The sequence below is a fragment of the Xiphophorus hellerii genome, chromosome 12 (genome assembly GCF_003331165.1).
Source record: "Xiphophorus hellerii strain 12219 chromosome 12, Xiphophorus_hellerii-4.1, whole genome shotgun sequence".
Taxonomy (NCBI): Eukaryota; Metazoa; Chordata; class Actinopteri; order Cyprinodontiformes; family Poeciliidae; genus Xiphophorus; species Xiphophorus hellerii.
In genome coordinates, this window is record NC_045683.1 from 19,284,694 (window position 1) to 19,306,561 (window position 21,868).

Here is a 21,868-nt window from a genome sequence, read left to right on the forward strand (position 1 = left end):
CACGAAAAAGTTGAAAAAGAGACAATGGGGAAGCACTTATTTTATTCAACTTCATAAATATAAATACAATAAATGAGCATGCAAAACTATGGTCAAGAGATGGGTTCAGTTATAAAAAAATAGCATAGAATATAGAATTGAACATTACAGATGCAACCACATCAACATGTTTCAGTTGCTTTAGTTGTTTATACTCTCTGAAATACGTTTTCTTATAGTTTGTGATTTTTGCCTGGATAAACTACAACTGTGTCAGGTGTACAATGTTGATCCAGATGCACTAATGCTTTGATCAACCTGCCAGCTTTTATCAGCTTGCATGCTCTTTCCAAAGCCAAAAGGGACCCAATTATGTCAGGCATACTGTTCTTTATGCCAGCAGTACCAAAATGTTGCTCAGGAAGGATGAAAACAACTCACACCCAAAACATTGCATAAATGAAAGGAAATCTTTATTTACCTGTCAAAAAATTGACTCTATAATCCCAGTCATTTCTACATGAATCATTTATTAATGAGAGAAATGTTTTTCATTGCATTTCAGGAGATTTGTTCTGTGAAAAATAGACTTATTCCTGTTAGAGCAAGGGGAATTTTTGTTCTTTTGTATTTTCAGTTTGATCAACAATTAACAATCATTTCTGAGCGATTGACTAGTTAGTTGTAAAGTCACTTTCTGAGAACTACTTTATATACTCAGCCTTAGACAATTTTTTGCATTTTTTCGTTTTGCCTCAGAAATAGCATGTTTGAAGTCACTTCACAAGTTTTCTGTTGAATTAATGTCCCGGGATTGGGCTATGTATTTTGTAACTATAGTTTTATTTGTCTAGAACCAAAATGCAGCTCAGTTTAATGGTGTGTTGGACCATGTTGCGTTGTTAAAATACTAATTCTAATGGTATTTCAATTTAGACATGATCAAACAGGACATCCTCAAGTACTCTAATGTATTTATACCGTGTGCCAATTTATTGTGCAAGTGATATTTTTTCAGATTTTTGTAAATGGTCAATGCAAATGATAGTCAGTATAAATTTCAAGTCATGAACATTTAGGGTATAAATCAAATTTTATTCAACAAACCTCCCAGTGACTACAGGATTTTTTCAAAAATAAAAAAACTCCAATGCATTGTTCCAAATTATTTTGCACAACAGGTTTTGAAAACATTTTATGGGTTATAAAGATCTGCAAACAGTCATTCTTTGAATGTGCAGCATTAAGTGGTCACATGTACTAAAATCAAAAGCTATTCTTTCAAAAACATCTTAACAGACCAAGTTACATGTTAACATAGGAGACCTTCTTTGATATCACCTGCACAATTCTTGCATCCATTGAACTTGTGAGTTTGTGGAGTTTCTGCTTGAATTTCTTTGCAGGATGTCAGAATACCTTCCCAGAGATGCTGTTTTGATGTGAACTGCGTCCCACCCTTATAGATCTTTTGCTTGAGGAAACTCCAAAGGTTCTCAATGGTTGAGGTCAGAGGAGGATGGTGGCCACACCATGTGTTTCTCCCCTTTTATGCCCATAGCAGCCAATGACACAGTGGTATTCCTTGCAGCATGAGATGGTGCATTGTCATGCATGAAGATGATTTTGCTACAGAAGGTACAGCTCTTCTTTTTGAACCATGAAAGAAAGTGATCAGTCAGAAAGTCCATATACTTTGCTGAGGTCATTTTCACACCTTCAGGGACTCTGAAAGGGCCGACCAATGATTCTCCCCCCATGATTTCAGCCCAGAAAATGACTCCACCACCTCCTTGCTGACGTCACAGCCGTGTTGGGATGTGGTGGCCATCCACCACCAATCCACTACTGCGTCCATCTGGACCATCCAGGGTTGCACAGCAGTCATCAGTGAACAAGTCTGTTTGAAAATTAATTTTCATGTACAACTGGGCCCACTGCAACCGTTTCTGCTTTTGACCACTGACTAGAGGTGGCCAAATAGAAGGTTTAACAGCAAGCCTCTGGAGGATCCTACACCTTGAGGTTCGTGGGACTCAAGAGGCACCAGCAGCTTCAAATAACTGTTTGCTGCTTTGTAATGGCATTTTAGCAGCTGTTCTCTTAAATCAATGAATGTGTCTAACAGAAACCTTCTTCAACATGCCTTTATCTGCAAGAATCCGTCTGTGCTCTGAATCAGCTACAAATCTCTTCACAGTACAATGATCACGCTTCAGTTTTTGTGAAATATCTAATGTTTTCATTCCTTTTTCAAGGCACTACACTATCTGATGCTTTTTGGCACCAGAGAGATTCTTGCTCTTTCCCATATTGCTTGAAACCTGGGCCTGTTTTAATGTGGAAAATCTTTCTTAAGTAGTTTTCCTTTAATTGAGCTCACCTGTCAAACTAATCAGCACAGGTGACTGAGATTAGTTATACAGTGACTCGAAAAGCCCTGAGACACAATACTATCTATGAGTTTAATAGAACAACAAAAAATTACATTTTTGACTCTTAAATCCAATTTGCATAATAATTAGGGATGTGGTGTAAACTGATGTAATTTGGCTTAAATTCAGTATTTTGGGTTTGTCTGACAAACCTTCTGTGTGTTCTAGATCCAACAAAAAAGTTATTTTCATCAGTCCAGAAAATTTTGCGCCGTTTTTCTTTTGGCCGATAAACATGCTCCTCTTTAGCCTATATTGTTTTTTCAACGAGTTTTTAAGGGGAATTCTTGTTGAGGCTTTACATCTCTACATCATCTTCTAATTGCCCCAGTGCTCACACCAAACTGTTCACATTTTTTGAACACAAAATGATATGACTATCATTTTGTGAATGTAACTTTTATTTCATGATATAGCTACAAACAATTAGCAGCACATGTATGTCATTACTTTTGGGTCTGGTGTTGTTCTATTACACTACTCCACCTATTTGTGAATCTTTTGGCTTGTAAAAATTTCCTCTCAAACAAAAGCATTGCTTGATTGTTCGGTGATGCTGAACTGGATCAATGTCCTGCTATTTTGATGCAAAACGAGTCCAGTGAATCTCAAATCTTCCTCTTGTGGAACATCAGCCTCCTCTCTTCTTCCTTTGAATAACTCTCCACCTGAAAGAGACAATTGTTGCAAAAAAAATTAGTTCTCCCTAAATAGTCCATATATTTAATTTTACTGGAACAATAACTGTTACAACTCTGTGGACAAAAATAGTGAGATCTATGGTAAATGCTATGATCAGTTCTCTTTTAGACCTTCACTCAAAGACAAAAAAAAGACACGCTCTGCTCTCACAGACTTAACCATCACTGAAGTATAAGGAACATCACTTGCTGGAGAATTTCATCACACCCCAGATCACGAGCCCTGAATGAAAGAAATAACGTTAGCTGTGAGTTTCCAGGGTACTCGAAGGCAACAAAGGCCTCAGCAATATCCACTGACACTAGTCCCCCTCATATCACACTGCACTTTCCGCCCATTGTTCACTCTGCACTTCTCACATGTATTGTCTTACACGATATTCTTAGAACCTGATAAGAAACCCAGCAAAGGTTTTCTTGCAGCTGAGGACACAAGCCTGGGAGTGTCTCAGGGTTACAGCTGCTTATTATTTTCTCATTGAGAAAACTGGAAAGCTTTAAGGTCGACAGAACACTTTATTGGATCCTCTGTAAATGCGAAGTATGACATGGGTCACCTGCACCTCGAGTTGTTCCTGGTATATTTGACCCTTGTCTGCTTCTGGAGGTTTTACAGCACTATGTTCTCTGTATTAGATTTCACCATAACTAAAATAATTACAAGGACTTGCAAAAGTATTCATACCCCTTGAACTTGTATATGTTTTTTTAACAACACAGCCAAAGATTGCTGTATTTAACTGGACGTTTTTGTTAAATATCAGCACAAAGTTACTCGGTAATAAAAAATAAAAAAAGGTCATGGTTTTTAGGTTTTATACAAATAAAGGTATAAATACTGTGGAAGGTATTTGTATTCAGTAGCTTTTTTATCTGATACACCAAAATAAATTCTAGTATGAGCACTTACCTTCCTTCAACTACTTTGTATAAGGAGTCTGCCTCTGTGTAATCTAATCCAAGTATAAATTTAACTGTTTTGTGAAGGTCTCTGAGGTTTATTAGAGAATATTCATGAATAAACAGCATTATAAAGACCAAAGAGCACAACAGAAAAGTCAGGGATAAAGTTGTGGAGAAGTTTAAGGAAAAGTCGTGTTACAATCCAACATTCAACACATTAAACAACAGAAGCTGCCAATAGTTCTTTGCTAAATGGAGGAGCTGCAGAGTTCCACAGCTCAAGAGGGAGAATTTGTTAAAATGACAAATATCACTCATGCCCTACACAAATCTGGTGTCTTAAATAGAAACGGAGAAAGAAAAAACAAGGCAATGTTAAAATAAAGTCATGCAAAAGTTCAGTTGAAAGTTTGCCACAATTAATTTAGGGGACATAACAAATACATGGAAGAAGGTGGTCTCTGTTCAGATTAAACATTTCTGCCTACATGCAAAAAAGAAAATGTAAACTAAGACATAATGAACATGTCATTGTTAGAGATTAGGTTAGTGGTTGTAACATTGTGATTTGGGTATGCTTTTAATCAGCAATGACAGGGATGCTATGCATAGTTGATGCAAAAATTGATGGACCTAAACACATGCCAATCCAACAATAAAACAGCAAATGTACAGTAGAGAAAGTTTACCTTCCAGCAGGACAATGGTCTTAAATGTATACCCAGGTCAACATGGAACATGAGAACAGCACAAGGCATTGTGGGATGCCCCCTCCCAGACCTGGACTCCATTTACACAGACCGGGTCAAGAAGAGAGCTGGATCCATAGCGATGGATTCCAGCCACCCGGGCCACAGACTGTTTGTGCCGCTGCCATCAGGCAAGCGGTACAGGAATATACGGACTACAACAAATAGACTGAGAAACAGTTTCTTCCCCACAGCCGTCAGAGCCATTACTCCCTGCCGCCCCCCCCTCCCACACATATCATAACCTCGCAGTCACACATACATATCCCCCACCCCCACACAGCCATATTGTTCTGCACTTTGCACTGTCACATTATCTGTACTTTGCCATAATTGGACCTGCTGCTACTTCTTTGGTGTGGTTGAGTGCCTTTAGTTAATTTAGTTGTATATATTGTTATTATTATTATTGTGTGTTTGCTTATTTATACTGTATATATTTGACCTTTTGCACGGGAGCTGCAATGGAAATTTCGTTGAATTCTGTTCAATGACAATAAATGCTATCTATTCTATTCTATTAGATGGTATGGTTCAAATATATTCAATGTCAAAGTGGCCCAGTCAAAGTACAGATTTATATCCAATTGACAATTTGTGGCAAAACTTGAACATTGCTGTTTATAATTGTTATCTATCCAGTCTGGCAGAGCTCAATCTCCAGATACATAAAGCTGGAAGAATCCAGCTAGAACAAACTTCCAGCAGTAATTGTGGTTAAAAGTGACTTTAGAAACTATGGAGGGAAGCTGAATAAAAATGCAAGTCACATTTCTAAAAAAAATCTTAAAACCCCCAAATCATTTTGCTTCCACGTGCTAGTAAGATAATACACTGAATAAGTCTATTCCAAAAAATCTCAATAAAACACATTGAACATTTTGTTTCTAATGTAACAAAACGACTGAGGTTTAAAAGTTTAATATTTTTTGTAATGCACTGTATTCGTGTGGCTCTTCAGTCTAATATAATCGAATGAGTTACACAAAACAATAAGGGCATTTGAGTTGCTCAGTTAAATGGTCAAACCTTTCAGTTGTTTTTTGCATCACATAGCAATAACAGAGCAGCATACAAAGCCAGGGTCTTCTTGTTTCAGCAGGGGCATAACCAATATCTTTTAGCTGATCTGACCTGTCAGACATTTGGAATGCTTTAAAAATGGATGACTCCTTTAAAGAGTGGGTTTTAAACAAGAATTCCACAAAGTTTTTTGGAGGGAAATTCAGAAAACACAGATGCACTTTACAGGCTGTTTACATCAACCAATTTCTCTGACGTTTTAGCGGAGAGTACTGAAGTGCTGGCAGGGGGTCCCTGGGCCACAGACAGCCAAATTCAGGACAACTTACAAAGATAAAGAGAGGTGGATTCAGACATTTCAATAAAAAAAGCTACTCACAGCTGCTTAAAAACTCAAGCGGCCTGCCTTCACAGTTTGTGACAGCTGATTGGAATAACAACTGCATGTGCTTTTCTAAACAAAAGCGTATTTTATTATTATTTTTTTTTTTGCTGACTTTGCAATTTTACATCTTTGTACAGTATGGGGTGTACATGGACAGTAGAAATCTTTAAGCAAACCAGGACAAAAATAAGTGGTAGTTGAACAAATCGTACAGAAGATGCTTTAAGAAGAATTAGAAGACCAAGAAGTAAGTACGGGCAATCTGTCAATTTCTGATAATGAAGGTGAAAAAATGATCCACATCACAACAAAGATTTAGGCATGTCCACATTTTGGGGGAAATATTAGGGAAGAGCAAAATCATTAGGCCATCTTGGCCTAAACATAGCCAATTTTCAATTCAAAAACTATGGGCTTGACAAGACACTTCTACATTTAACAGGCCGAGTTACATTTTGTTTCTTATAAAAGTGTATGATTGCTACAATGATCATAATGAAATTAAGTTTCATTTATTTAGAAATATTTCTTTAACAGGCTTCTTAGCAGGCATTACCAATGGCCATTAATTTCTCTGTAAGCTTCTTTGTTTTCACAACAATCAGTTTGGTGTATTCTCTATTTGATATTTCACAGTGTCTTACATTTGCTATCAGTATGGTTGTACTTCTTAGTAGTGTTTTACATTTTAAAGTGAAGTTACATAAAATGTCGGAAGCAGTCAAAATATGTTTGCAGCAGGAAACTCCACCACGTTATGAGATTAGCTGCTCCTAATGCTGATGTTTGTCAGCTGGTCAAAATGGGGGCATTAAAGCAGACCTAAATATAAACACCACGCCATGATATACTCAAACATGTCTCTCCAGCAAGGCCTTCCCTACCGTTCCTTTCACTTTCCATTTCTGTCTAGGCTTCTGAACCTTGGAAGGACATTTGTTGTTGTTTTATTTATTTTTTTATTTGTCTGTATAGATGGAAACAGACATGCTGGAAAACGCACAACAATGGCCTCACCAGTACCAAGAAGGCTCTATGTTTTGTATGCTTGAAGCACTGCATTATCTTCTAAGTGTCTGGCAACCAGAGCATGGTAAATTATGGATAACCCATCTTCCTTCTGAAAAACCCCTCTTTCACTTTAGGGACCAGTCACGGTTTACCTGTGTAAATGCCCTTTCTGTGTCTCCAGAGAAATGGATGGGACAGTAATATGTGGGTCAGAGGAATTCATTAGAGCTGTATTTTTTATTGTCTTCTACAATCTGCAGTTCGACAGAAACAATCGGTCTCAAACTATGCTACTGACACTGAGATATACTACTGATTGAAAAACAATGCAGCTATTGCTGGTTCACAGAAGAAAACTTCTGTCTATATGACTTGAAGACCAAGAGAGTAGAGCTTTAAGAGAGATAACTCACCATAGAAATTGCATGCATGTTCTTTATGTCTTCAGTGTTGAGGGTTTGGTCACTTAAGGCTCATGATGGTCAAGCAACCTAAAAAAAAAACAAAAGTCAAAAGTAGTGTTAACATGTTTCATGACCTAAGAATTGATAAATAACAAGGAATCTTCCTCTCACAGCTAAATAAAAGCAGTGAGTCGGATTAAGCTGGAGTATGCTGTGCCACCGCATGGTCTCTCAGGTCTCCCTCCCTCGTTTATTCTGAGGTTACACTGAAAGAGTTTCAACTATTGTGAATTATTTACTGGATTCACCATCCAGCCCTTTAACCCTTCAGAAAATAGTCAGGTGGTGAGGGTTAAAAATATACTCCCACAGGATCCCAGTTTGGTTCTATCCATCCATGTGTGAATGTGTGTGTGTGTCTGTGTAGAAGTGCGTGATTTAAAATGTACAAACAGCATATAGCCCAAGTCTCATGAAACAACTTCATCCCTCTGTTTTTTCGCTCTCTTGCTCACTCAGTGGCACAAATAAGAACTTATCAGAGCTTCCTTTTGTGGTTACTTTCAGTGGGTCAAGCCAGCACATCCCAAACGGGATCGTGCTTAGACAACTTCTTCCGCTTTGCAGGGGTGAGAACATGCAAGACTTTGCATGACTGCATGTCTCAGTAAATGCATGTTTTTTGTGCTGTACAAACTGTTGGATCATTTCCTCAACTAAACGTTGGGTCAAAAATTGTAATCAAATCTGTGGTGTAAGCGGGTGCCTCATCGTTATGTCGCCTCTCTTAGCTACCCAAACCCCATCTGAACTCTGAACCCCAACCAAAAGATAAAAAAGGATGGTCACGTGGTAAATTGCATGTAGCAGAATTTATGGGCGGGAACAAAATATGCACTTTTGATGGATTAATTGTGATAAAACAATCTCAAAGAATACATTTTCTAAATGTTGTTGCATTATCAGAAGCCAATGCTATGAAACTGGTCACATTATAATGAAAATATAAAAAGATAATTATAATGAAAGTCCTGCCATTTACACTCATTTTAAAATTTTTAAGGCACACACTCCAGTCAGAACCTGTGCTCTCGCAATGCTTTAAATTCATTCAGCATTATGTAATGTCATATGTTAAAAAATGTTTATGTTACAAATTTGCTAATAAACTTTAATATCTATCAGGTTGTAGAAAACAAAATATATTTTACTTCATATTCACAAGTTATAAAGCACTTTAAATTTAAATATGAATTTCTTTTTTGCTCAACCTTAGGTGTGCTTGCATGCTTCTCTGTTCTGGTTCCACCTTGTTTGTCACCTAACAACCCCTGGAAATTGGCACCATCCTCCTGCACACCATTTTCAACAAGCCCTTTAATGACCCTTCCATTAGACATTACGTTAACACATATTTATTGTTAAAAAAATAAAGAACTAACCCAGGTTTGTATTTGACCCAAGACTGGGTTAGTAAAATAACCCAGATTGGGCTGTTCTTTTGTAACCCACCAGTTTTAGGAGAGTGGTGAGAAAATTACTTTTTACCTGAGTAAATACTAAGGTGCTTCTCTTTGTGTCTGTGACACTATCAAATATAAAATATTATCATTATTAAGATGATGTCTGACAATTAGGAAAGCTTTCTCTATAAACACAGCGGACAGGTCAGTAATATGGAAAAGTAAAGAAGTCAAACACATATATATGTTACCTCAGCCACACAAAAGCAATATTAATATCATCAAGATATATGCCCTCCTCAGTGTCTACACACATACACAGGCGGACCTACATCAACTTTCCTTGGCCATGTTGCCGTGGTGTATCCCTGCATGCAGTAAGGTTGTCATGGATACACTTAGACACATCCGCCATCCCAGAAGCGGGGGGATGCTGAGTGCTTCAGAGGGGCTGGCGCCAAGGCTTTCCCCCCCACCTACCCCCAAACCCTCTGCCCCCTTCTTTTTGCCCCCTTCCCCCAAAATGTATCCCAGTTTCTCCTTTTCCCTGAATACTGGCGTGTCCTTAAAACAGCTCCCATGTTGTCAGACGTGATGCCATGGAAAACATGCATCAGAACATGACTCTTCCTTGCTCTGAAATTAGATAGATTATAATCTGACACATGATGAAAGAGTGAAGTGCCAGATACAGCCAAAATAAAAGCATGCTACAGCAAGAGGAGCTGAAGACAAACAAACATAGAGGTAGAGTACATCAGGTAAAAGCAGTGTAGTTGTAGGTAATTATTTTAGCTTCAGGATTGTGTTTAATCCTGAACAGTTTTTTTTTTTTTTTAGTAGAAATTTTTAGTAATTCAACAAAGAATTCACTTTGGTGGTTTCTTATGGACAACTACCCAATTTATGCACATCTATTTAGGTGACATGTTTGCAAACTTACAAATGACACAATGAATGTAGTCATAGAGTTCAAAGGTAAATCCAACAATAATAAAAATAATGATTCTAAACTATGATACATGTTTTTTTAATTTAGGAAGCAAATATTTTTTTCTTTTTCCATACAAAATGTTGGTTTTAGTACTACACATGAATCTATATTTTCAGTAAAAGGCACCAACCTCTTTTAGATCTTCTGTGGAAATCAAAGGGTTAATCTTCTATGACGTGCCCCCTCTTTCTTCCCTACACTCTGTTCCCTCCCTTTCATATTCTCCAGCATGGCAGCACTCACTGCCTGCACATATGCTGAGAAAAATAATCCTCTTTGATTGGAGGGCTAATTTGAAGTGTCAATTATTCTTATGCAAATGAAGGTACAGTTTTTCTTGTCTGAAATGGGTTGAGGGCACAGATGTGAGCATACGGGAGTGTGGATGTGTGCGTGCCCAAATCCCCCCTCCAAAAAAAAAATACATACAATAAAAAAAAAAAACAGCCTTCTCTTTCAACTCTTTCCTCGAGAGCTGAAATACAAAGAAAGTCTGTATAATGTGAAATGGTTATTTACATGTGAATTGTCTGCAAATGAACAGCAAACAGATCATAAATTGTGATTGCAGTATCAAAACACCATGTTACTTATAAGACTGGACAATGCTGCCCCATTGTTGTGTCTTGTAATGTAAATCATAAAGTTGCATTGGGTAAACAGGGAAACAACAAGAGCTCTATTAATGGTATTTTGCGTGAAGAAATCAATTTTGAAAGGTACACAATTACAGAATTGTAGAGTATTTTCTGTTCTTTTTATGCTATTCTAGAGGTTCAAGTTATGAAAGTAATCACACAATTGCCTGACTGAAGTGCTAGAACATCAAGTGCAAAACTTAATACAAACAAGAAGTGAATCATTTCATCAAGTGATTCAAATGACTTGATTGAAGAAAATCCTCAAAAAAGTATTTGACTATGCTTCTTTTATCTCACATGGCTTCTGTTCAGCAGTAGCAATCTTTCACGGGATATAATAACACTGTTATCCTTTGCTGTATTTTCTACAGTTAAATACCACATAATGCCCAGTAAAACTACCATAAGACATCTTTACAAGTAGTTACTGTAATTTGCATTGCATTATGGGTATAGTACATAGTATTACAGTAACTTACTGTATGTTTTGAATTTGCAGTAATTTACTGTTTACACATTACAGTAGTGGTACTGTACTTATAACATACAGTAAGAATTATATTTGATTCCCAACGGTCATCATACACTGTTAGCCTTTGCTGTATTTATTACAGTTAAATACCACAAAATGCCCAGTAAAACTACCATAAATAGGGTGACCATATTTTCAGTTGGGAAAACCAGGACACGTTGTAGCGAGGGGGGGGGGGGGGGGGGGGGGGGGGGGGGAGTCTGAAAGCGGGGAAACTCTTTTGTAAATAGTAGGTAAACATACATTTGCGCTTTCGTATGTTGTTGGCGTACTGACAGCCAGGCTATCTATCTTCTGATTAAGAACAGGGCTGCCCGCACTGACGCGGCTCAGGGATTACGTCACACGCAGGGCCGTGCGCAGTGCCCTAGTGCCTGTAAATATAATGGTCCAATGAAGGTAATTTAAAAAACAGGACATTTCCTCACTTTCTAAAAAAAACCCGGGACGCCCGGGACAGGACGTGAAATACGGACATGTCCCGGGAAATACGGACGTTTGGTCACCCTATAAGACATCTTTACAAGTAGTTACTGTAGTTTGCATTGCATTATGGGTATAGTACATAGTATTACAGTAATTTACTGTATGTTTTGAATTTGCAGTAATTTACTGTTTACACATTACAGTAGTGGTACTGTACTTATCATATACAGTAAGAATTATATTTGATTTCCAACGGTCATCATAGCTGCTTCATCGTGGTTCCCTGTTTCTGTATTTTTACTCCTTTAGTGGTTAACATATTTTTAAGGCAGAAAGAGAGCATGTACTTTTGTTTTTTTCACATCCTAGCTAACATTAATATGCAGTTTATCTAGCTACGTCATCAAGCGTGGCTTCGCTTCCAACTGTTTTCTGATGACGTTTGTTTTAAACTCCGAAGCTTTTTCTCTCCAAGTGCAAGTGCAGCTCTGTCTCCGTGCTGTGGGCTCACACTGCTTCAGCTCTTCAAGACAGGTAAAAAACCACTTCTTAGAAAACTGTTTGAAGCCAAAGCCTAGTCTGGAAATGTACATTTTAGATGGAGTTAACGTAACTTATAGCATCATGCTATAATGCTATAACTTAGCATTATAGCATGAGCTCGTTTGTGCTGGTTAGCCTGGTAAAATAACGTTACCTTTACTAACTCTGGTGTTTTATATAACTGGCATATTGCAACCTTATAAGTTACGTGTCTGTAAATGAGGTGAAAGATAGGAAAATATGATGGTGTTACTTTTTGAGCTGGTTCGGAATTAACGTTAGCAAAGGTGCTAATTTTACCGCTGAAGGTTTTAGCTTGACTTTTACCGCTTAATCTTCCTCGGGCGGCTTTGGGTTGAGATTAGCTCAGTGCTGAGTGTCTGTTAGCATTGTTGTTACATCCTTTGTCGAACAATATAACCTTAACTGATAATTGATCCCCCCCCTTCTCTTTTTTTTTTTTTACATCTAATGACTGTTCATTTGTTTAAACCATGATCTTGCAGATGTTAAAAGTGCAGATTAGCTATGTAGGTCAGCAAGGATGAATTTCTAACTTTGTTCTTTTTTTTCTTTTCTTCAGATGACCTTTTTTTTTAACTCCTAAGCTTTTTCCCTCCAAGTGGCTGTGCAGTTCTGTCCTGCTGACTGCTAACATAGCTTCAACTCTTCAAAAGACAAGACAACAGGTAAAAAGACAGCTCTTCAAACATATTTGAAGCCACAAAATAGTCTGGAAATGTAGAGGAGCAGCTAACCTAATCTATAACTTTGAGCTTGCTACAGCTGGTTAGCCTGCTAAAGTACCATTACATCTCCAACATAGTGTATAAGAGTCTGTAAATGAGGACAAAGGTGAAAAACATTAAAGTAGTTTCTGTTATTTTTTGAGTTGGTTCAGCCACAGTGGCAGGTGGACAAAAAAGTTAATTTCCAACCCTGGTTACACCTAAGGACTGTTCACATGTTTAAACCATGCTCCTGTAAATTTAAAGTTAAGTCAGTACTAACAGGTGCAACTATGTACAGGTGTAAATTCTGCAGCATTCGTACTTCAGAATTTACAGAATTTTGTAGTCATGTGAAGAAACATCAACACACAGCTAATTATCGGTTTGCATGTGGAATAGAGCAATGTCCTGCTTCCTTCAGAACATTTTCTGCATTCAGGTCCCACATACACAGGAGTCACCGCCATTGTAGAAGTCAGACTGAACACTTGTGGAATGTAATGCTTTAAAAAATGCATTTAGCCCCACAAACTGTCATTCACATCCGCTGTTTCAGAGTGGTAGCAGGATGTAGGAGTAAAATCTAGTCTAGTCTCCGGGATGAGGTTCTCAAAAACCTGTTGTAATCTGAGTGAACTGGCCCTTTAAATATAAATTACTACCAGTAATTCATATTTAAGAGAGTTTTCCTTTTATGTTTTAAAGGTATCTTCCACCAAGATGTCTGTTGAAATGGAAATGACCTTACCCACTACACCAAGGGTAATCATGCTTGGTAAGAGGAATATTTTCTATCACTATAATTTTTTCGTAGCAATGTATGTAATTGTTATGGTAGTCTGTACTTTTACTCACTAGCGTTAGCCTGACAAGGGTTTGTCTATTTTAGGAAATAGCTTGATGTCTGCAACCCGGTGGATGGTCAGTATGGAGGAGAAGGTATTTTTCCAGCCTGAGCAACTACATGACTTTGCCAGCGTCCTTGCTGTCTTTTTTGGGTCATATTCTGTCTTCAATCTGGAGTATCAGGAGTCAGCATCCACCACGCTGGAGATGATACAATGGCAAGTACTCTACACCAAGCCATTTATGAATTAAATTTAATGACAGTTTGACTGATGATGAAGAACCATAGCTGATTGCTGTATTGTACGTCTTCATTAAAAATTACAATTAATATATTTTATTTCTGTTAAAAGATTCTTTGTGAGGATCAATCCAGATGTTGGTACCAAATGCACAGCCAAAGTCGGTACAAGCCGCAAGACGGGAAGTCTTGTCAAGAAGAAAGTAGTCAGTGTCAACTCCCAGATCACCACCTTCTTCCAACAACTTGCTGAATTTGAATGGAGGACTTCCAACTAGGTAAGTATTTTACCAAATGTAAATGTTTATTATTTTGTTGTCTTTTCCTCCTATCTTGCATGCTCTGACTTTACTTTAGCCTTTTTAATATGATTTTAATGATTATTTATAAATGCCATGTGATTCCTACACAATAGCCCTTTAGAGTAGCCTACATCTTTTCTGTGTCCGTGGTAAAAAGTGGATGTCGCTGCATCTCTTAATAAATCACAGAAATGTATAAGTGTGTAGTCGTTTAAGTGTGGTGTATTTTTATACTATGCAGTTTTCAGTTTATTAGGCACACCTTTGCAGTAATCCGTCAGCACCAACAAAATGACTAAAAAGATTGTTGTACTTCATCGTCCCCTTGGGGACATTTGTAGTACGCAATCTTTTGAATTACTGAAGACTGACTGACTGACTGCTTTTGCCATAAACAATCCAAAAACCTGAAGTGAAGCCAGTCCTGCTCATTCTTTATGCAGCTTCTATTATCACTTCAGTCCAATTGATTTTTTTTAAAACAAATTATCAACTTAATGCTGCTTTATGACAAAGATTTTATGCATGTGAACATTGTCACTTCAGCTTAATTTGTCAACTTCCTGTCGATTTGAAAATGTAGATAACTTCCTGACCATCTCATGACCTCCCACATTGTCTGTCTTATTCTTTACAGTTCAGCTTCCACAAGATGGATCCCACTGATTTTGTTTGACGAATGGAATAAAAGTTCTTCTGATGTAGGAAATGTGTTCTATGGTTTTGTTGTTTTACAGCACATTATATTGTATTGTGACATTGTTTTTTATGACATTGCGAATATGTAAATGGATTTTATTTCTACAAATCTGCTGAAAATAAATACCTGTTATTCACAGTACTTGGACTAAAATTTCTTTTATGAAATTTTTCGGTTTATGGTAAAATATTCTTATCTTAAAGAAATGTAAACTTTAATTTACAGTAAAACTCTGACATTATGTTGTGAAACAAGTTTACAGTAGACCAGCTTTACTATAAAATACAATTACTGTATTATACTAGAAACTACATTTACAGTAATGCAGTTATAACTGTAAAGCACACTCACAGTAAAAATTAACTGTGAAATATCATAACAGTAAAGGTACTGTAGAATGGTAATTACAGTAACTTACTGGCAACACTGTTGCCAGTAAGGGTACTGTTGCCTTACTGGCAACAGTGTTGCCAGTAAGAGTACTGTAGAATGGTAATTACAGTAACTTACTGGCAACAGTGTTGCCAGTAAGAGTACTGTAGAATGGTAATTACAGTAACTTACTGGCAACAGTGTTGCCAGTAAGAGTACTGTAGAATGGTAATTACAGTAACTTACTGGCCAGTAAAGGTACTGTAGAATGGTAATTACAGTAACTTGCTGGCAACAGTGTTGCCAGTAAGTTACTGTAAAATTACAATAAAAGGTCTAACAGTGAACTATGGTTGTGCAATATCCTTCAGTTTACATTAAAATGACTTCCAGCTGTATTAGCCTGCCTGATGTTCTTTCCACCAGGATAATTTTCATCCAACCTTTAAAAAACATGGATACACTTCAATGGATATCATTTTCAATATTGTTTTTAAATAACTTAAAAAGTTCACTCCATTCCTATTTTTGATTAAAATGACCAGTTTTATTAACAAGTGCTATTGACACTTATTAATAGTTGTTCATAGCCAAACCAAACCTATTGTTACACAGCACTGTGATATGACTTCTTCCTTCTATGGTTTACGGCGCTATTGCTAACAATAACGTGCCAAAATCAAAGTTCAAAAAGTACAAATTATCCTTGTAGGTCTTATGAAGAAAATACAGACTAGAGAATAATAGAGAGAAAAAGAAAAATGACTAAAGTTTGGAATCATGTTAAAGAGAAATGGGAGAAGATAAACTCAACAGGAAACATGTTTTTTTTGTACTGAATTAGCTCAACACAAAAAAGTGCTAGCATTAACAGAACTTTGATGATGCCGGAGTTCACTATCATGAAGCTACTGCTAGCAAGAGCAGATTATGAGCCACTAATATCCTGTTTTCCATAACCTTTCCTGACAAATAAACCAAATACTCCATTTTACATGGAAAAAAATACAAAAAATAGATCTTGCAAGCACAACTATGGTCTGTAGCTTACAACATGGTTTGCTTCAACTCTTGGTTACACAAGATACAAATTATTTATCCAACTCAAGTCACAGATCACAAGTTTAGTTAAATTTCCACTTGGACTCGAGTCCAAGACTAACCTAAAAAAAATAAAATGGATAGCACTAGAATAAAATCAAGGATGGAGACAAACAGAGTCTACAAACAGTCTCCTGCTGAAGGACCCTTACAGCTGATGTGGCAGTTCAAGCAAAAAAGAAAAAGAAAAAGCCTTTTCTGGCTCAACATGGGATCAAACAACACTCTGTAGAGTCCAGTTGCAACCCAACAATGGCCTACATTCATTTTCAGCTTGAACACTTAAGCTTTTACCTCAAAGAGAGAAGAGAGAGAGGGAGAGTGAGGCTTGGAGGCTGGGCTTCTGCAGGTATGGAAGGGAGTATAGTGATATCTTAGACGATAATGATGTTCAACAGATTAGATGGTATCGACCTATCCTATGTTTGTTTTCAACTCCCAGCTTCTGGAGCTCTTCTGAGATTCACAGCCAACCCTGCAGGCACTCCTAGTCTCAAGGAAACCTTGAGATATGTCAGGGAACTTTAAGTATGCGGGGAGACAGCATAAAACATTTCACGTTGGTGAAAGAGTCAGCAAGAGAAATGGGTATATCTGAGGGTGTTCTATATGTTCTAAGATTGAACATGATTGAATATGATTGAAAACCAGTTACTGTCTGTTGAGCTTAAACTGAAGATTTGCAGGACTTTTAATTCACTGGTGAATGAACTTTGGTCTTTATCCTGGAAACATATCAGATCTCCACAGACACCAACAAGCCAGCTACAAAAGCTTCCATTTAAACTGAAGACTGTTTGTATAATCACTGTTTAGCTCCTGAAACTCTGTTTCTGAAGCACTGAACAGTAGCACTGGCAGTTAGTGTTTGTTTTGCACTGGCTCAGTGGTTCTGGAAGAAAATTAGTATGCAGTCAGCGATAGGAGGGCTTGTCAAGATCAGGAAGAACTCTCTACCCACCCACTGGGGAGAGTTTTACATTTATGAACAAGGTTGACAAGAAAGCTGACTAGTGTAAAGACAAGAAGCAAATAAAATGGTGAAGAACACCCTGAATATTCTTTTTCATATGAGTGCACTGAGAACACCTTCACAGACAGGCCTGCTCTCCCTCTGCCTCAACTGTCTGTTCATCTGTCAAGACATTCACTCTCCCTCTTTTCTTCCCCCCTTCCCTCGCACCCTCCATCTCCTCTACGCTTCTTGAAAAACTATATGTCATGCACGTCAAAATGCCCAGGCCAGTCCTTTTGAGGGTGTTCTGCTGGACCATGGAGCGAATAAACATCCATGTCAGGCGAAAACGATCTGGGGCCCTGCTCTCACTGAGCCTGGGTTCTCCTGGGAAACACACGGCTTGCACAATGGATAGAGGAGGCCTTTTGTTGAGTCTCTGGGAGCTGCAGGGCTAGCTCTGGATCAAACAAGGTTGGTGTAAGTGTGTGTGTGTGAGGAGTGTGGGTGCATTTTGGCAATTCTGTCCCCCTCCCCACACACACACATGCAGAAACTACAATGACACGTGCACACCTTTGCCCCCCCAATGCAGAATTAGAGGCTTTCCTCATCTCCCTAAATTCACTGTGACTAAGTAAACTCCTTCATCCTTTTGCAATCGTCACAGAGGGCACAAAGATGAATTTGAAACAGCCAGAAATAAAAAGGCGAAGAGACAAAGAGAAGAAAGGTGACACGAATCACTGTTTGGACTGATTTAAACTGGTTTAAAGTCACTCTAAAGGAGCTTTCTGTTGTACTGTAAACAGATTCTAGCTCAAAGGTTGTGGCTGGAGTCCCTCCTGGGGTCCTCTGCACGTCTCCAGGGACACATCTAATGTTTTGTGGTAGTCTGTGTTTTTGTGTAGTGCAGAAAAGTTTTATTTATTTCATACAATTTTGAGCTGTACACAGTTCAGTGTGAAAGTGTTCATACCTCCTTTCAAATTTTCTTTACAATCGAACCACAAACTTCACTATTTTATTGTAATTGTACGTGATTGACCAATACAATGTAATGCATAAATATAAAGCAGAAGTAGAAAGATTCTCAGTGTAATTGAAGTGGGGACTTAGGTGAGTCTGTTGTAAAATTCAGATATGTTTCGATCTAAACCATTCCATTGTAGTCCCTGTTGTACTGAAAGTCTAAAGTCTTTTGAAGCCCCTGATGGATGTCCCTCTAACATTTTCCTGTTTCTATTCCCATCAACCCTGATCAGCTTTTCTGTCCCTGGGGATAATATCATTCCTAATGTGTCAAGCTGCCACTACCATGTTTTAAGATGTTAAAAGGTGTAGTGGCATGTGGTACTTTCTCTCTACACAAAATATTTTAAAATATAGACAAAAAGGGGCAAATTTGATGTCATCTGACTAATGCACCTACCCTCACATGTTTGGTGTGACCACTTGTTGAAAATGTGCGCCTTTATATCCACAGTGGCTTTCTTCTTGACACCATTCCTTAAATTTCAGATTCACGGAGTGGAGAACTAACAGTTGTTCATCCAACATAATCTTCCACCTGAGTTGTTGATCTCTGCAGCTCCTCCAGAGATACCATGCACAGTGTATCTGATTAATGACGTTTCGCCTGGTCTGTCAGTTCAAATGGACAAACATATTTTGCTATGTTTCCAGTAGTTCCAGACTCTGTTTTTAGAAGATTAAACGAACACTTCTCTGAAAAGCTTCATACATTAATATTATTTTAGAACATCACTGTGCTAAAAACTTCTCCATAGCTTTCTTGGCCTTCATGATGCTGTTTGTTCACTAATGTTTTCTAACAAACCTCTTAGCAATTTTTTTTTTAATCTTGTATTAAACTATACACAGACAATTTGAACTAATTAAATGACACATGTAGGGAGCTGGTTGAACTGAATTTTATTTACCAGAAAAAAAGGAGTCAGAATAAAAATGAAAGCAATACTTTTCAGAACAAAACAGTTTTTTAATTATTTATACTTTCCCTTTTACTACATAATTATGGAGTTTTGTGTGTTGCTCTATCACATACAATACAAATAACATGAGTCGAGTTTGAAGTTGTAAAGGAACAGAATACAAATATAGTTTCAAAAGGCATTATTTGCCATTGCATCAATTCCCCATACACTAAGCTTATCCTAAAATAAAATGTTCTGAAACATCCTTTATGTGTAAACCACACTTAAATACTGATTTAAATGGTGATCATACGGCAGTACAATAGCAAACATTTTCTATCGGTTCCTTTGCACCAGAATGCATTTTAATGCATTTGTAGTTCTTACTGCTGCCTTGCTTCTGGCTGTGTGCCTCTAGAGTGGGATTTCTCCTTAGTGACATGAACTCACACCCCCAAACTATTCAACCCCAGTGACTGCACGTTCTCTGGAGCTTCCCTTTCCCAGTCACCCTATTTCCTACAGACCACCTTACTTGAATCTCCCTCTCGGGCTTTGCATTCTCCATTTCTCCCTACCTTCCCAAGCACCCCCACCCCGTCCACTTCCTCTTACCAAGCCTCTGCTTTGCTTTCAACCGCTTTCAACCCCAATTTTGGGCACAATGAAGTTGTTCTGGCTGACAGTTTGGGCAGTAGAATAAGTGTTGTTTGAGCCTGCTGTGTGGCTCTGTAGTGGCCCCATTCTCCCTCTCGCCAGCTCAGTTACTGAGAGCCTTGTTGGTGGGACACTGTGGACATCCATCCCCACACTTCCAATATGATCTCAACAATTTGTCTTACAACTGCAGCCAGGCTCACCTTCACCTTCTCTCTGTTTGATTCCTAGCACAATTATTTGGATGAATACACACAGAACTGAAATGCAAAGTTGCTTGTGTCTTCTTCATAAGGAATATAAAAAGCCTTTGCCATAAATTCTGAGGGTACACAAAGACTGTAAACCCTTTCTCCTTCACATCCTAAATCCAGAATTGTGGTATCCATCTGTTGTGGTGAGGTCATTGCCAAATCAAAGCCGAGTTGGCCTGATTTACTCAGTTACTTCATGTCTTGTAGGACGTGCCAGGATGGATTGTGTATTGGGGTCAGCTGTAAAGACAAAGCCCGCAGCCCTCGCTCCTCTGTCGCTTTCAGTAAGCATCAAGCAGCTTCTCTTTACTCGCATCCCCTCGATCCCCTACATTCCCTCCAAAACCCCTCTTTCTCTCCTCTGTTTTTTTTGCTCTTCTCTGTGAATTAACAAAGAAAATTAGACAATTGTGAACTACATATTCCTTCTATTTGTATTCCCTTTGTAATTTTCTCACACACAGACTTTGGACATGTGAAAGTGGCTTGGAGAGGCCCTGATGGGGGGACCATATGTCCAAGCGTTGTATATCAGTCAGCTCACCCCCAGCGCTCCGCCAGACCACCATAACTTAGTTTGTCTTCAGCACAAAGTTTGGTCCAGGCTTGGCTGGGTTCATTAGGAACCTATTCTCTGGAACCAATGAAGCTTACCGGACCTCCAACAAAGGGGCTAATCAAACCCACTGCAGCATCCACCTCTCTTCTTTCCAGTCTAAAAATCTTTGCCTGTATCATTTTTGCCACCAAACACAAACCCCCATATGCAAGTAATGTGTTGATGCCCAACAGTGGTAACACCAACAATCATATGCCCGCCGTTCTTTTCTGCCCTGACAAACTGCGGCACGAAACACACACAGATAATTATGTCCCTGCCTTGCGTTCACACTTGTATTTGTTTTGTATATCTGAGTGGAGGAAAGTAGTGTCATTTTCAAACCAGATGGGCACTTTCCTGTCAGATGTGTGCTCTTTTAAATGCTGTGTTTGGAATGAATGTCTGCCCACAATGTCTTGTTTGCAAATTCGAGAACATGGGTGAGCTGAAGGATGTGCTGCACTGACAATGGAGCGCCCCGGGGTGCAAAATACTTGAAATGACCTTGAACCTCAGCATTCTCCATTCCCATGGCTGCAGGGACGCTGAGTATTTCTGTGGATTTGCACATGTGTGTCTGTTTGTTAGAGAAGAGCAGCAGTAAGGTGATGAATTTGTTTGTTTGGTTTTGTATTATATTTCTCTTCAATTTGTCAATGATAATATAGTAATATTTTAGAAGATTACAAAGGCATAAAATAATATCTTGGGTTTTCTAATGTGTATTAAAGCATTATATTCTCTATTAAAACCTTTGAATTAATGTGATAAAAGTTACATTTCAATGTAGTGTAAGCAGCTCCATATAAACACATTTCAGACTGTTGTGTCAATGTAATGTTTCTGGGGGTTATTTTAGTTCAGAGCACAATATATTTAGGCTCTTATTGTTAAGATAAAGGGGGAAAAAACCAAAATAGCCTTGCTCACAGAGTGTGATGGCAAACATTTGGTCATAGTAATCATTAAAACCAGTAATCAT

The 21,868-nt window shown here is 38.1% G+C and overlaps 1 long non-coding RNA gene across 2 annotated transcripts in view; it reads right to left on the bottom strand.

The window, feature by feature from the left end:
* Positions 1-2,792: 2,792 nt before the first annotated feature.
* The window catches only part of LOC116729946 (uncharacterized), a 46,283-nt gene continuing 27,207 nt past the window's right edge, over positions 2,793-21,868 (bottom strand). For both annotated transcript variants that reach the window (XR_004341219.1, XR_004341218.1), the window contains 2 exons: positions 7,600-7,677; positions 2,793-3,082 (listed from right to left, as the gene is read on the bottom strand). This is a non-coding gene — a long non-coding RNA (uncharacterized LOC116729946). The remainder of the gene's footprint in view (positions 3,083-7,599; positions 7,678-21,868) is intronic.